This window comes from Pectinophora gossypiella, chromosome 26 (genome assembly GCF_024362695.1).
Source record: "Pectinophora gossypiella chromosome 26, ilPecGoss1.1, whole genome shotgun sequence".
Lineage (NCBI taxonomy): Eukaryota > Metazoa > Arthropoda > Insecta > Lepidoptera > Gelechiidae > Pectinophora > Pectinophora gossypiella.
The window spans coordinates 6,847,691-6,862,048 of record NC_065429.1 but is presented as its reverse complement, the minus strand read 5'-3'; the positions used below and the strand labels follow the sequence as shown (position 1 = coordinate 6,862,048).

General features: G+C 40.0%; 1 protein-coding gene across 7 annotated transcripts in view; it reads right to left on the bottom strand.

Annotated features, from left to right (window-relative positions):
- Window positions 1-14,358, bottom strand: part of LOC126378342 (serine/arginine repetitive matrix protein 2) — a 66,717-nt gene that overhangs the window by 43,235 nt on the left and 9,124 nt on the right. For 2 of the 7 annotated variants that reach the window (XM_050026607.1, XM_050026605.1), the window contains exon 2: window positions 2,254-2,362. The gene's annotated coding sequence lies outside the window, so the exon portion shown is untranslated. Of the gene's footprint in view, window positions 1-2,253; window positions 2,566-4,589; window positions 4,608-4,665; window positions 4,684-4,743; window positions 4,900-14,358 lie in introns of those variants that run through there. The other 5 variants (XM_050026608.1, XM_050026603.1, XM_050026602.1 and 2 more) reach the window with 5 other exon arrangements.

Here is a 14,358-nt window from a genome sequence, read left to right as displayed (position 1 = left end):
CTCATTGGTTTTTAAAAGATGTGTTGCTGTTGCAGTTTCTTGTCATTTCTTCTCCTCAGCAATCAAAAATGTTACATTGACTTCAACAAGTTTATCCATGATAATTACGTTGGATAAATGATTCTGATTTCTGGTAACGAAAACTTTGAGGGATATTTCAGACCATGATTCTGAGTTAATCATCTCTCTAGCATTATCCCGTTTTTCACAGGGTCCGCTTACCCAACCTGAAGATTTGGCAGGTCCGGTTTTTTACAGGAGCGACTGCCTGTCTGACCTTTCAACCCGCGAAGGGAAAACCATGATTCTGTGTTAACAAGTGGAAAATTCCAATTGATATTAACTCAGAATAATGAGTTGAATCATCTCTCTTAGTCCGGCCAAGTAGTTAATGCCATCTGCGGCAAATCTACAATAAGTCACGTCAAAAAAAAACTCTCTTAGTATTCGTTACAATGTCACTTGTACCCCGTACAAGTACGTACAGGTAGCCATACAAGTACATAATAGGTGTTAGTGACACCGTAATTTCTTCGTTACGAATCATCCCCCTCAGTATTCTCCCACTCGAGAGAAGAAGGACCCGAAATTTTTAAAGACCAATAAATACATACACATACATAAACTCGAGGAGCTCGGTGGCGCAGCGGTAAACGCGCTCGGTCTGCGATTGTTGACGTAAAGCAACTTTCGCAGAGGCCGGTCATAGGATGGGTGACCACAAAAAAAAAAGTTTTCATCTCGAGCTCCTCCGTGCTTCGGAAGGCACGTTAAGCCGTTGGTCTCGGCTGCATTAGCAGTCGTTAATAACCACCAATCCGCACTGGGCCCGCGTGGTGGTTTAAGGCCCGATCTCCCTATCCATCTATAGGGAAGGCCCGTGCCCCAGCAGTGGGGACGTTAATGGGCTGATGATGATGATGATGACATAAACTCACTCCTATTTCCCACCGGGGTAAGCAGAGACTATGGAATTCCATTTGCTTCGATCCTGACTCAATTATTTTGCCCCTAGGTTAATATTGATTTATTATTTTTTTAAAGAACGTCTAGGGCCCTATGCCGAGGTTTTTCTTGCAGCTCCTTTCCCCCGGCTATACAGGTTGTGAGAAGCTGCAGTAGTTTTAGGCGGATGAGACGTTCGTTATGTAAAAATTGACGATTCAAAGTGTAACTATGTTACCTACTGAATAAAGATATTTTTGAATTTGACTTTGTTATAACTAACAAAGTTAGCTCTTATAACTACAGTAAATACTAAAATTTTCTCACGAATTGATCTATCTAAATATTCCCATAGAGTTATTTAACATTAGGACCTAACTGTTGACAAATCGTAACATTTATATTCATAATATTATAACAATCTCTTCTTCTATCGTGTGGGTTGTGAGGTGAAGTACCAACCTCATCAACCCTGGTGTCAGGGTTACTATTGACCCGCCAAAGGCCCTTGTCATGACTCATGTAACGACTATGTACTTACATCAGTAAGTAGTAACCGGGACCAACGGCTTAACGTGCCTTCCTAAGCATAAATCATCTTACTTTCGGACAATCAGGTGATCAGCCTGTAATGTCCTAACCAAACTAGGGATCACAAAGTGATTTTTGTGATATGTCCCCACCGGGATTTGCACTCAGGACCTCCGGATCGTGAGTCCAACGCTCAACCACTGGACCACAGAGGCCGTTATAGAATTATAATAACGTTATGACCTAACAGTTATCAAATTATAACATTTATATTCATAAAGTTATAACAATTATGTCAACATTCTTATAACAAGGTTGCGTGCATTGTTTGTTTCTTAATAATAGCGAATTTCACTTAATATTTTACTCTTGACAAAAATCTTTATTAGGTTTTCAACTGCATTGTAAGGAATTTATTTATATTTATGAAGTGATATTAAACAAAAACTTTGTAACAAAGGTTATTGTAATATCAGTGATAATTTTAGAAGATATGAATGCATGGGATTAACTGTCTGGGAACTGATATTAGGCAGCTAAATTACTTAATTGTATAACAATATTTAAGCAACTTTCGCAGCCGGGACCAACGGCTTAACGTGCCTTCCGAAGCACGGAGGAGCTCGAGATTAAAACTTTTTTTTGTGGTCACCCATCCTATGACCGGCGTTTGCGAAAGTTGCTTAACTTCAACAATCGCAGACCGAGTGCGTTTACCGCTGCGTTGCGTTAACCTAGGTACAAATTTAAAAAAAATAACGTAAAGGAAACACTTACCGAAACTTCGCCTCTGTGTCAAAACGTCACAAGTCCAAAATCCTTTAAAACACACACAAAGTTCACTTTCCACTGTTTTTTTTTGTTCACTTCACATATCTCTGCGTCACTGTAGTATAAAAAAAGAATTAGCCAAAATAGTAGTCGTAATAGTAGAAAAGAATGTAAATAGCCAAAGCGTAAAGTGCAAACTTTATGTACAAGTAAAAGAAGTCCTTGATAAAATCACAAATTATTTGGGTTACACCCTTTTGCGGTTCGGGCGGGGGTTTGTAATCTTGCATTTATAGTTTTTTTTTGCCAATTTATAATCTGCAACAATGATAAATTTATCTTTAATAATGTATATTGATTGACAGCCTCCGTGGTCTAGTGGTTAGAGCGTTAGGCTCACAATCTGGAGGTCCGGGTTCGATTCCCGATTCCCATTGTCGAAATCACTTTGTGAGACTGTCCTTTGTTTGGTAAGGACTTTTCAGGCTTGAATCACCTGATTGTCCGAAAAAGTAAGATGATTCCGTGCTTCGGAGGGCACGTTAAGCCGTCGGTCCCGGCTATTAGCCGTAAAAACACCTCCACCAACCCGCATTGGAGCAGCGTGGTGGAGTATGCTCCATACCCCCTCCGGTTGATTGAGGGGAGGGCTGTGCCCAGTAGTGGGACGTATATAGGCTGTTTATGTTTTTATGTAATGTAAATTGATAATGGATAATGCGGGCACAAATCCTGCAAACCACATGATATCAATTATTCGAATATACGTTTATGGTGACCGTCCCGTAGAAATACATATTTACAACAGTTTTTTCGATTCAAATTGTTCTTCTTCTTATCGTGTGGGTTGTGAGGTAGAGAAAGAGTTTTTGTATTGTATTGTAAGACCAACCTCATCAATCCTGGTGTCAGGGTTATAATTGAGCCGCCAAAGGCCCCTGACATGGCTCACGTAACGATTACTCACTTACATCAGTAAATAGTAACCGGGACCAACGGCTTAACGTGCCTTCCGAAGTACGGATCATCTTACTTTCGGACAATCAGGTGATCAGCCTGTAATGTCCAAAACAAAAATTAAAATAATAATAATTATGATTCAAACTCAATAATATCTTTAATCAGTAACATGGTTACACTTGAATCGCCAATTCCTACATAACGAACGCCTCATCCGCCTAAAACTGCAGCTTCTCACAACCTGTATAGCCGGGGAAAAGAAGCTGCAAGAAAAACCTCGGCACAGGGCCCTAGACGTCCTAAAAAACATTAAAATATTGTTATACAATTAACAAGGTATATTTTAGAAAGTCTTCATTCATTTTCATTAATGCAAAGCGGAAATCGAACCCACTACCGTGATCCGTGATAGTAGGAAGGCGCAACTAATCTACCATGAAGGTTGCAATCAAAAGATTAAATAGTAAATTACATTAATCTTGACAAACCTAGATTGGTCATTATAATACACATCTGCCTACCCTTTCGGTGATATAGGCGTGATCTTCTTCTATCGTGTGGGTTATGAGGTGGATTACCAACCTCATCAACCCTGGTGTCAGTGTTACAATTGTCCGAAAGTAAGATACCGTGCTTACGTACGTTAACACGTTCACTGCGTTTGATCCACATAGGATCATGGCCCATATGTGGGGCACATTTTTTCTCGCCAGTGTGATATATACAAAAACAAAGAGCAAAGATCAGTCACTGAGCGAATTATTTGCAAACAGTGGTGATATTATGAACCATTAGTTGTCATAATTATAAAATTTATGTTTTTGTTAGTGTTTTTGGTATATTACAGAAACGACATGTAACCAGGAGGTTTTAAGTGCAACCAGTTAATTTATTACTTTGCAAGAAACTGATTGGACTTTTGCACCTTATCAATCAATCAATCAATCAATCAATCAATCAATAATACTTTATTGCACAACAACATATATAAAGGACATAAACATACGAATAAAACATAAGCACAATAGGCGGCCTTATTGCTAAACAGCCTTATCGTACATAAAGTCCAATTTAAAGTGTTTATCGAAATAACTTTGCACGCGAGGGGTTGATATTTAATTTTCTGTGACAAAGTGAACGTGCTAAGCTGTCGTTCTCGACTAGCATTTACTTAAGTATGCAGTCGTTACTTGAGCCGTGTCAGGGGCCTTTAGCGGCTCAATCTGCCTCATTCATTCACAACAGAATCACATCTTAGGCTGTTGTGGTTGAAGGCATGAACTAAAAATATTTTTTCATCATTTTCAGTCAATCTTGATCGATGGGTCTGGCATAAAAAACTTTATTAAAAGTCCGTATAAAAAAGAATAAAAAAAACCCACACGAAAATACTAAACTTAAGTTGATATAACTTATGAATGCCATCTGTCCACCAACATTATATTAAGTAACACTTACAACTGCATTACTAGCTAAACCACACAACCCACTTCCAAAACTAAACTAAACAAACACATAGTAAAAAAAACAACTTACACTAAAATATAGCTATCTATTGCACTAATAGCACTAAAAATTAGCTAAATAACTACAAAACGCACTAAAAATCAGCTATAATACGACTCGCGCGCAAGTGGTCTTGCGCCCGCGACTGCCTGCGACTAGCACTTTCGTGACGGCGAGTTGTGGTGGTAAAAATGGTGGGGAGAAAACGGTGACCATAGTTTACCGTCGATGGGACTTAAGTGGGAGTTACAAATATGTAGAAATACTTTTTACTGCACCAAAGCAAGATGACATTTACAATAAGACTCGTCTATAAGGACATGGCAATAAACTGCACGTGGAAATAAGTTAAGTTTACGCGGTTATTATCATAATTAAAACACATAATAACGGGTTCTTACCGCGTTTAAAATAGTCAGTCATCCCGTGAACATGGCATTTGCAACAGTGTCTAAATATCGGGAGTCTCATGTCCCTATTTGAAACGCGGTAAGAACCCGTTATTATGTGTTTTATTATTTCTATTCTATTCTACTTGACAACCTACTCAAATGAGATACTTCTTAGGAAACGTACCGATCACACGATCCGGAAGTCCCGGGTTTGAATCCCGGTGAGAAAATATCACAAAAAATACTTTATGATCCTTAGTTTAGTTAGGATATTACAGGCTGATCACCTGATTGTCTGTCACCTGATTGGGTTGTGAGATGGATCACCAACTTCCTCAACCCTGGTGTCAGGGTTTTTATTGAGCCGCCAAAGGCCCCTGGCATGACTCATGTAACGATTACTTACTCGTACTGACATCAGTAAGTAGTAATGTCCTAACCAAACTAGGGATCACAAAGTGATTTTTGTGATTTGACCCCACCGGGATTTGAACCCGGGACCACCGGAAATAAGGGCTTCGATTGTACGTCCTTGTTCTATTTATATACAATGATGTGTTTTTGTTTGTTTGTTTATCTATAATAAGTACACCATCAAGGTCGCCTGTGTTTTTTTTGCTCAATTAGGTATGGTACCGAACAGCCTCCGTGGTCTAGTGGTTAGAGCGTTAGGCTCACGATCTGAAGGTCCGGGTTCGATTCCTGATGGGGACATTGTCGAAATCACTTTGTGAGACTGTCCTTTGTTTGGTAAGGACTTTTCACGCTGAATGAATCACCTGATTGTCCGAAAAAGGAAGATGATTCCGTGTTTCGGAGGGCACGTTAAGCCGTTGGTCCCGGCTATTAGCCGTAAAAACACCCCCTCCGGTTGATTGAGGGGAAGCCTGTGCCCAGCAGTGGTACGTATAATATAGGCTGTTTATGTAGGTATGGTACCGAGGTTTTTCTTGCAGCTTCTTTTCCCCGGCTATACAGGTTGTGAGAAGCTACAGTATTAGGCGGATGAGACGTTCGTTATGTAAAAATGACGTTCAAAAATGTAATTATGTTACCTACTGAATAAAGGTATTTTTGAATTTAGTATATCATTGCCTTAAAGTGAAAAATCACGTACAAATGTGATTTTGTTCAACAAAAACTTGATTTCCTTGAATTTATTTCATCACGCCTAAAAATTGTGACCATATTTTTTACCAGAATTAAAATTAACTTCGATTGTTAATAAAAACCACATTCCAATGCGACGACCTCCGTAGTCCAGTGGTTGAGCATTGGCTCACGATCCGGAGGTCCTGGGTTTGAGTCCTGATTGTCCGAAAGTAAGATGATCCGTGCTTCGAAAGGCACGTTAAGCCGTTAGTCCCGGTTACTACTTACTGATATAAGTATGTAGTCGTTACATGAGCCATGTCAGCCTTTGGCTGGAGGTTGGTAATCCACCTCACAACCCACACGATAGAAGAAGAACCTCTGCCTACCCGTTCGGGGATTCAGGCGTGATGCTATATTATATTACTTTATCCACAAGATCAACACAAAATTACATAACAAAGTCCAAACGAAAGTCAAACCGGGAATGTCCGAAGGCTGCCCACCTCATGGTCACCCTACGTATTGCGTGCAATCGGCTAGAGCACTAGAAACCTCTCTAGTTTTGTACGTATATGCATTGTAAACGTTGTACACATACACACATAATATTCACGCCTTTAGGCGTATTGGGGTGGACAGGCAGAGCGGCGCTGATTCTAAATATTATAATAATAAATAATAAAAACGTTTTCTTCTTCTACAAACAATCTTATAAACAACCTTTTTTTTTGACGTGACTTATTGTAGATTTGCCGCAGATGGCGTTAACTACTTGGCCGGACAAATGGGGAGCGCTGAAGGCTCTCACCCGGTACAACGTTTAAGACAACAGGCCTGAGGGTGCCCAGTCGGGCGCGAACCTCGGCTCAGGGCGTCGTCTGAGAGAAAAATATTTGAAAGAATTAACCGACTCTAGTGGGTCGATAACGATAAGCGCTGATTGAGGGAAATCGTCGACTACGCCGGCGGGGTCGGTATCGGGGTCCTGAAGTGTTTGGTGTCGCGAGCTGATTGGCTGCGTCTATGGCTAGAGTAATCGGGTCGTCGGGATCGTATGTTATATACTACCATACTAACAAAAATAATATTTAAATTGGGACCGTATGCAGAAGACAGGAACCCAAACTAGGTTGACCCTGTATCTTGGGTTCCTGGTCTCCCCCACGAACCACATTTCGTACTCATATATTGGACTGGGAGTGAATAAAACACAAACCACATTCAGTTAACAGCCTCCGTGGTATAGAGCATTGGGCGCACGATCTGGATTACTGGGTTCGATTCCCGGTAGAGACACTATCGAAAATCACTTTGTGAGAATGTCCTTTGATTGGCAAGGAACTGGTTGTCCAAAAAGTACTATGATGACGTGCTTCGAAAGGCACGTTAAGATATCGGTCCCGGGCTACTAGCCCAAATGCCTCCACCAACCCGCAGTGGAGCAGCGTGGTGGAGTATGCTCCGTACCTCCTCCGGTTGATTGAGGGGAGGCCTGTGCCCAGTAGTAGGACGTATACATATAGTCTGAAGTTATGTATGTTCAGCGGTCTTCTCGGGAATGTCGTAAAAACCGAGACAGATTGTCCTTTCTAACATTATGGGCTATTGTTGTGGGCGATGGTCTGATCCTATGTCACCATAAGGTTCATCATATCCATCTTAGGACTTCGCATCAACATATTGGCTGCAAGTCAAATTCAAATTCAAAAATATCTTATTCAGTAGGTAACATTACACTTTGAATTGTCATTTTTTACATAACGAACGTCTCATCCGCCTAAAACTACTGCAGCTTCTCACAACCTGTATAGCCGGGGAAAAGGAGCTGCAAGAAAAACCTCGGCATAGGGGCCTTAGACGTTCTTATTAAAAGAATATAAAATGTTGTGTTAAAATTTATTATACGTAATTTGGCTGCTTAATATCGGTTCCCAGACAGCTAATCCCACGCATTCTCTCTCTCTCTCTCTCTCTCTCTCTCTCTATTTAAGAGCTGGGCTCTTGTCGGTGGAGTAATCGCCATTCCTCTCTTCTTCCCGCCAAAACCTTCACCTCCCGATACGACACACATGCATTCATATCTTCTAAATAATCACTAACCTTTTTAACAGCTGTCTTCTGATTAGTAGTGGCTCTGCCCACCCCAGTTGGTATTACGGACGTGAGTTAAACATATTATAATAATATATTGTTAGCAAAACCTCATTTGTAATTAATTTAATACAATATTATGTTAAATATTGTATTGTGTTTTATGAGAATGTTGTTATTTTTTCCTTAACTTTGTTCTTGGTGGTGAAAAATGATATTGTGTGTGAATATAACATAAGGTCGCCGTGGTCCAGTGGTTGAGTGTTCACTGGTGGCCCCGGGTTCGAATCCCGGTGGGGACAAATCACAAAAATCATTTTGTGATCCCTAGTTTGGTTAGGACATTACAGGCTGATCACCTGATAGTCCAAAAGTAAGATGATTTATGCTTCGGAAGGCACGTCAAGCCGTTGGTCCCGGTTACTACTTACTGATGTAAGTACGTAGTCGTTACATGAGACATGTCAGGGGCCTTTTTTAGCCGTAAAAGCACCTCCACCAACCCGCATTGGAGCAGCGTGGTGGAGTATGCTCCATACCCCCTACGGTTGATCTTTCAATTTTTACATTGTTTTAAGTTTACGCGGTTATAACCCGCGGGTAAGAACCCGTTTTTTTTATTATTTTACTATTTAATAAGTAGTTTTAATATTATATCTCAAAGACAAAATCTAAACTAGATATAAACAAATAAACGATCCCGAACCCGTTACTATGTGTTTTACATTTTTCTTCACCTTATGGTTGTCTGAAAGAAATCGCTTTAAGCGATAAGGCCGCCTTTTGTCATGTACTTAATTTAGAGTCTTTTTGTAACTATTTCTTTTTATTTTTGGTGCAATAAAGTGTATTTGTATTGTATTGTGTTGTGTTGTGTTGTGTTGTGTTGTGTTGTGTTGTGTTGTGTTGTGTTGTATTGTATTGTATTGTATTGATAGAGCGGATCCCTGTGCCCAGCAGTGGGACGTGTATAGGCTGTTTGCGTTATGTTATCTTATGTTAAAAGCCTATAAATAAAAACTGTAACCAAATTTTGACCCACTAGCATACTTTTTAAACAGCTCATCGTAACAAATCATACGTGAAACTCACTTCCTACGGCATAGTCCGTATAAAAAACGTTAAAATTGAGGAAATATACACATAAGGAAGGAAACCTATATTGTGGCATGATAATTTTTAAAACGGAAGCCATTTTGTGCTATTTTTTCATCAGTTTGTTTGTCTATATTAGGTCGGGCGTGAAAATGGCGTGTTAGACAACTTGGCGACTGCATGAAAAGCCTGGTATTAAATGTGTTCCTCTAGTTATTAAATAATAAATAAAAAATAATAATAAAATTTATACCAAATTGGAGATGTCCTTAGAAAAGGTTCAATACGATCTACTCTGAACCGGCATGCGTGTATGAAGCGATTGATGAATGTGGAGGAAGCAAGAGAAGTGTGTCAGGATCGAAGCAAATGGAATTCTATAGTCTCTGCTTACCCCGGTGGGAAATAGGCGTGAGTTTATGTATGTATGTATGTATGTAATAAAATTTATAATTTAAAAAATAATAATAAAATTTATAATTTATTATTATTTATTATTTTTTTAGTTATTAAATAACTTGTAATGTACGCTCACGAGTACTAATATGTATACACTTTGAAACCATGTCACATTAACTTTTTTGACAAATAAAACCGTAAGTCTCATTAAATGTCAAATTTGATAGTGCGACAGGGTTCTAAAGCGGCTACATGATTTTGCTCATGACTGTACACCTATATGGTGTTAGTGACACCGTCAAATACCGAGAGGGATGATTCTGACCATGATTCTGAGTTGATATCAAGTGGAATTTCCATGCAGATAATTCATGTCAATTTTAGTGTTAATTAAAACCGCGTTTAAATCAGGGATATGAGACTCCCGATATTACGCGATAAGAACCCGTTATTATGTGTTTTAATTATGATAATAACCGCGTAAACCTAAAACAATGTATAATTTTAGTGCTATTTTTTGTAATTATTTTCAGTTCCATACTTTTCGGAAAATTCTACTTGATATCAACTCAAAATCATGGTCTGAATCATCGCTCAAATTTTTCGTTACAATGTTACTAACACCCTGTATCATCATCATCATCACCAGCCCATTAACGTCCCCACTGCTGGGGCACGAGCATTCCCTATGGATGGATAGGGAGATCGGGCCTTAAACCACCACGCGGGCCCAGTGCGGATTGGTGGTTATTAACGACTGCTGATGCAGCCGGGACCAACGGCTTAACGTGCCTTCCGAAGCAAGGAGGAGCTCGAGATGAAAACTTGTTTTTTTTGTGGTCATCCTATGACCGGCCTTTGCGAAAGTTGCTTAACTTCAACAATCGCAGACCGAGCGCGTTTACCGCTGCGCCACCGAGCTCCACAACACCATGTATATAGACTAATAAAACGTTACTTTCAAATACCAATATGGTACTTAGTAAGGAATTATAACCAATTATACTCGTATTAATTTTACCCATTTTGCTTCCGCGATTTCGCTTTCATTCAATTTATATCAAGCGTAATCCTTCCCGAAATTTCTTTTTACGATTTACATCTATCGTTATGAAGTGTGACCAATCTCATCAACCCTGGTGTCAGGGTTATTATTAACCCTGTGGAGTAATTTATAATCTCCCTGGCGTTATAGTCTTCCCAGGATCCGCTAACCTCACCTGAAGATTTGACAGGTCCGGTTTTTTACAGAAGCGACTAACCTTCCAACCCGCGAAGGGAAATCCAGCCCAATAGACGTTAGGTCACATACTTACTCCAAAAAGCATTTCTCGGGTATGTGGGTTTCTTTCACTATGTTTTCCTTATGATCCAGACAATTCCGAAAATGATTGGTTAAGACCAGTTTTGGGATTCGAACCTGGGACCTCACAGTGAGATTCAAACGTTTTTCCAACTGAGCAATCACGGCCACTGTAACAACTTCATACTTGTTTAAGTAGCTGATACATAATGGTACGGTCACGAGCATTAATATGTATACACTTTGGTACCATGTCACATTAACTTTTTTGACAAATTGAACTGGAAGTCTCACTAAATGTCAAATATGTTAGTGCGACAGAGTCCTAAAGTGGATACATTATATTGCTCATGACTGTACTGATTCTAGTACATGGCATTTTTTTAAAGTTATACCTGTCATTTTCTTATCCGCCGAAAAGGAAAGGGACGGGTATAACTTAAAATAAAATTAGGAGCTGTTTGCAGGAATCTCGATGGACTGCTTATCAGGATTTTGCCTCAAGACTTTCAAAGGAAACTATGTACGGTCACGAGAATTAATATGTATACACTTTGGTACCATGTCACATTAACTTTTTTGACAAATTGAACTGGAAGTCTCACTAAATGTCAAATATGTTAGTGCGACAGAGTCCTAAAGTGGGTACATTATATTGCTCATGACTGTAATACAGATAGGATCTTGTAATACATTTCCTATATATCATTTTATGTACAATGACCATTGTTCAGTATAAAAAGAAAAGGAAGGAAGACATGTTAAGCCGTTGGTCCCGGTTACTACTTACTGATGTAAGTAGTCGTTACATGAGTCATGTCAGGGGCCTTTGGCGGCTCAAAGTAACCCTGACACAAGGGTTGATGAGGTTGGTAATCCACCTCACAACCGACACGAGAAAAGATAGGACGCGGCATTTTTTTAAAGAATGTCTATAGCCCTGTGCCGAGGTTTTTCTTGCAGCTTCTTTCCCCCGGCTATACAGGTTGTGAGAAGCTGCAGTAGTTTTAGGCGGATGAGACGTTCGTTATGTAAAAAATGACGATTCAAAGTGTAACTATGTTTGTTACCTACTGAATAAAGATATTTTTGAATTTGAATATGAATATGTGTCATATCAGGGTCCTTTGGTCGCTTCATAGTAACCCTGGGTTGATGAGGTCAGTCAGAATTTGAATTTGTGCTTCTTGTTCTTCTGTCGTGTGAGTTTTGATGTGGATTACCAACCTCAGCAACCCTGGTGTCAGGGTTATTAATGTTATGGTTATGTTTGTTAATTTGTGCTAAAAATATCCTTGTCGATTTTAAATGAAAGATCCGTTTTGAAAAATGGGCCAATCGCGTGGCTCCATAGTTTTCGCGAGCCAATCAGAGCGTGACGCGTCGCAGGAGAAACCGCGGTGTAATGCTATACTGCGTATGCGCATTATTGCAGGTAGATCGCACGTTTTTATTCATTTACTTACTTGTGATTTATGATTCTTCGATTCGATTTATGAATCTGAATTCATACAGGTGTTAGTGACATCGTAACGAAAACTTTAAGGGATGAATCAGACCATGATTCTGAGTTGATATCAAGTGGATTTCTCCGTCGCAATATTATGGAACTGAGAATAATTCCATACAGGCGTTTGACAAATAAATAAATAAATTAATTTGATAAATTGATTTGATTTGATTTGATTTTGACATGGTTTTCAATATAAGATGATATTTGTTTTATATGATCCTAATTCGCCTTTCCTATATGGATGACAAGTGTGAATTATGTTTAAAATAACTTTCTATACTTCTTCTTCTATCATGTGGGTTGTGAGGTGGATTACCAACCTCATCAACCCTGGTGTCAGGGTTACTATTGAGCCGCCAAAGGCCCCCGACATGGCTCATGTAACGACTACTTACATGTAAGTTGCTTAACTTCAACAATCGCAGACCGAGCGCTTTAACCGCAGCGCCACCGAGCTCCTCATGTTATGATAATTGATGTAATTTTGTAATGTGAAAAATAGGAGTATTGTTTTACCGTTTTCCTTAAGTTTTACTACAGTTAATTATTGTTTGATTTGCTGCATATGGTATTAACTACTTACATTAAAAGTGAACAACGCCATCTATCGTGTTTTTGGGGAATGCGGATTGAAAATTCCCTCATTGGGGAAGTCAGAGGCACATCCATCGCAAGATGAACTAACCCACACCTCGCCGAGCTCTCTGTTAGACCAACGTGATACGAGTAGGTGAGCCGTATCGCCGTCTTTTGGTCGAGCCAACTATTTGTTGCTTCCCTTCCTTTTTTCAACTTCCGTTTTTTATCGTTTATTATGATTATAATAAATATAATGCTCAGAACTTGGCAACAATAGATCCTATCATTTCTTCTTATTATATAATTTGACAGTTGACAATACTTGAATGGATTGCGCAATAGGTCACGACAAAGGCTAGAATAAACTTTTGATTTGAGGTGTCTAGTCGAAAAAGTAGATTAGTGACTTCATCAGAGTGGTAATTTTTTTGACGTGACTTACTGTAGCTTTGCCGCAGATGGCATTAACTACTTGGCCGGACAAATGGGGAGCGCTAAGGGCTCTCATCCGGTACAACGTTTAAGACAACAGGCCTGAGGGTGCTCAGTTGGGCGCGAACCTCGGCTCAGGGCGTGGTCTGAGAGGAAGAATATTTGAAAGAATTAATCGACCCTAGTGGGTCGATAGGGATAAGTGCGAAGAGGGAAATCAGGGTTCTAAAGTGTTTTGTGTCGCGAGCTAATTGGCTGCCTCTATGGCTAGAGTAATCGGGTCGTCGGGTTCGTATATTACGTCCTTCGGATGCCGATACTTTTCAGGACCGTCCCTAAGCGGGATGTATTCTGAAGCCGCAACTACCAGGGGGTTTGAGTGGTGCGGAGCAGAATCGAAAAAAACGTTTTGAAGCAAATTTGAACCATTGGGCAATGGTTGGCAGACCTAGGTCAATGTGCAGATTTTCATTGCGAAGGAATCTCGGAGCTCCCGTGGCTTTCCGCATGAAACGTGGCCTCCGCGGTCCAGTGGTTGAGCGTTCTGCTCATGATCCGGAGGCCCCGGGTTCAAATCCCAGTGGGGACAAATCACTTTGTGATCCCTAGTTTGGTTAGGATATTGGAGGCTGATTACCTGATTGTCCAGAAGTAAGATGATCCGTTGGTCCCGGCTATTAGCCGTAAAACACCTCCACCAACCCGCATTGGAGCAGCGTGGTGGAGTATGCTTCATACCCCTCCGG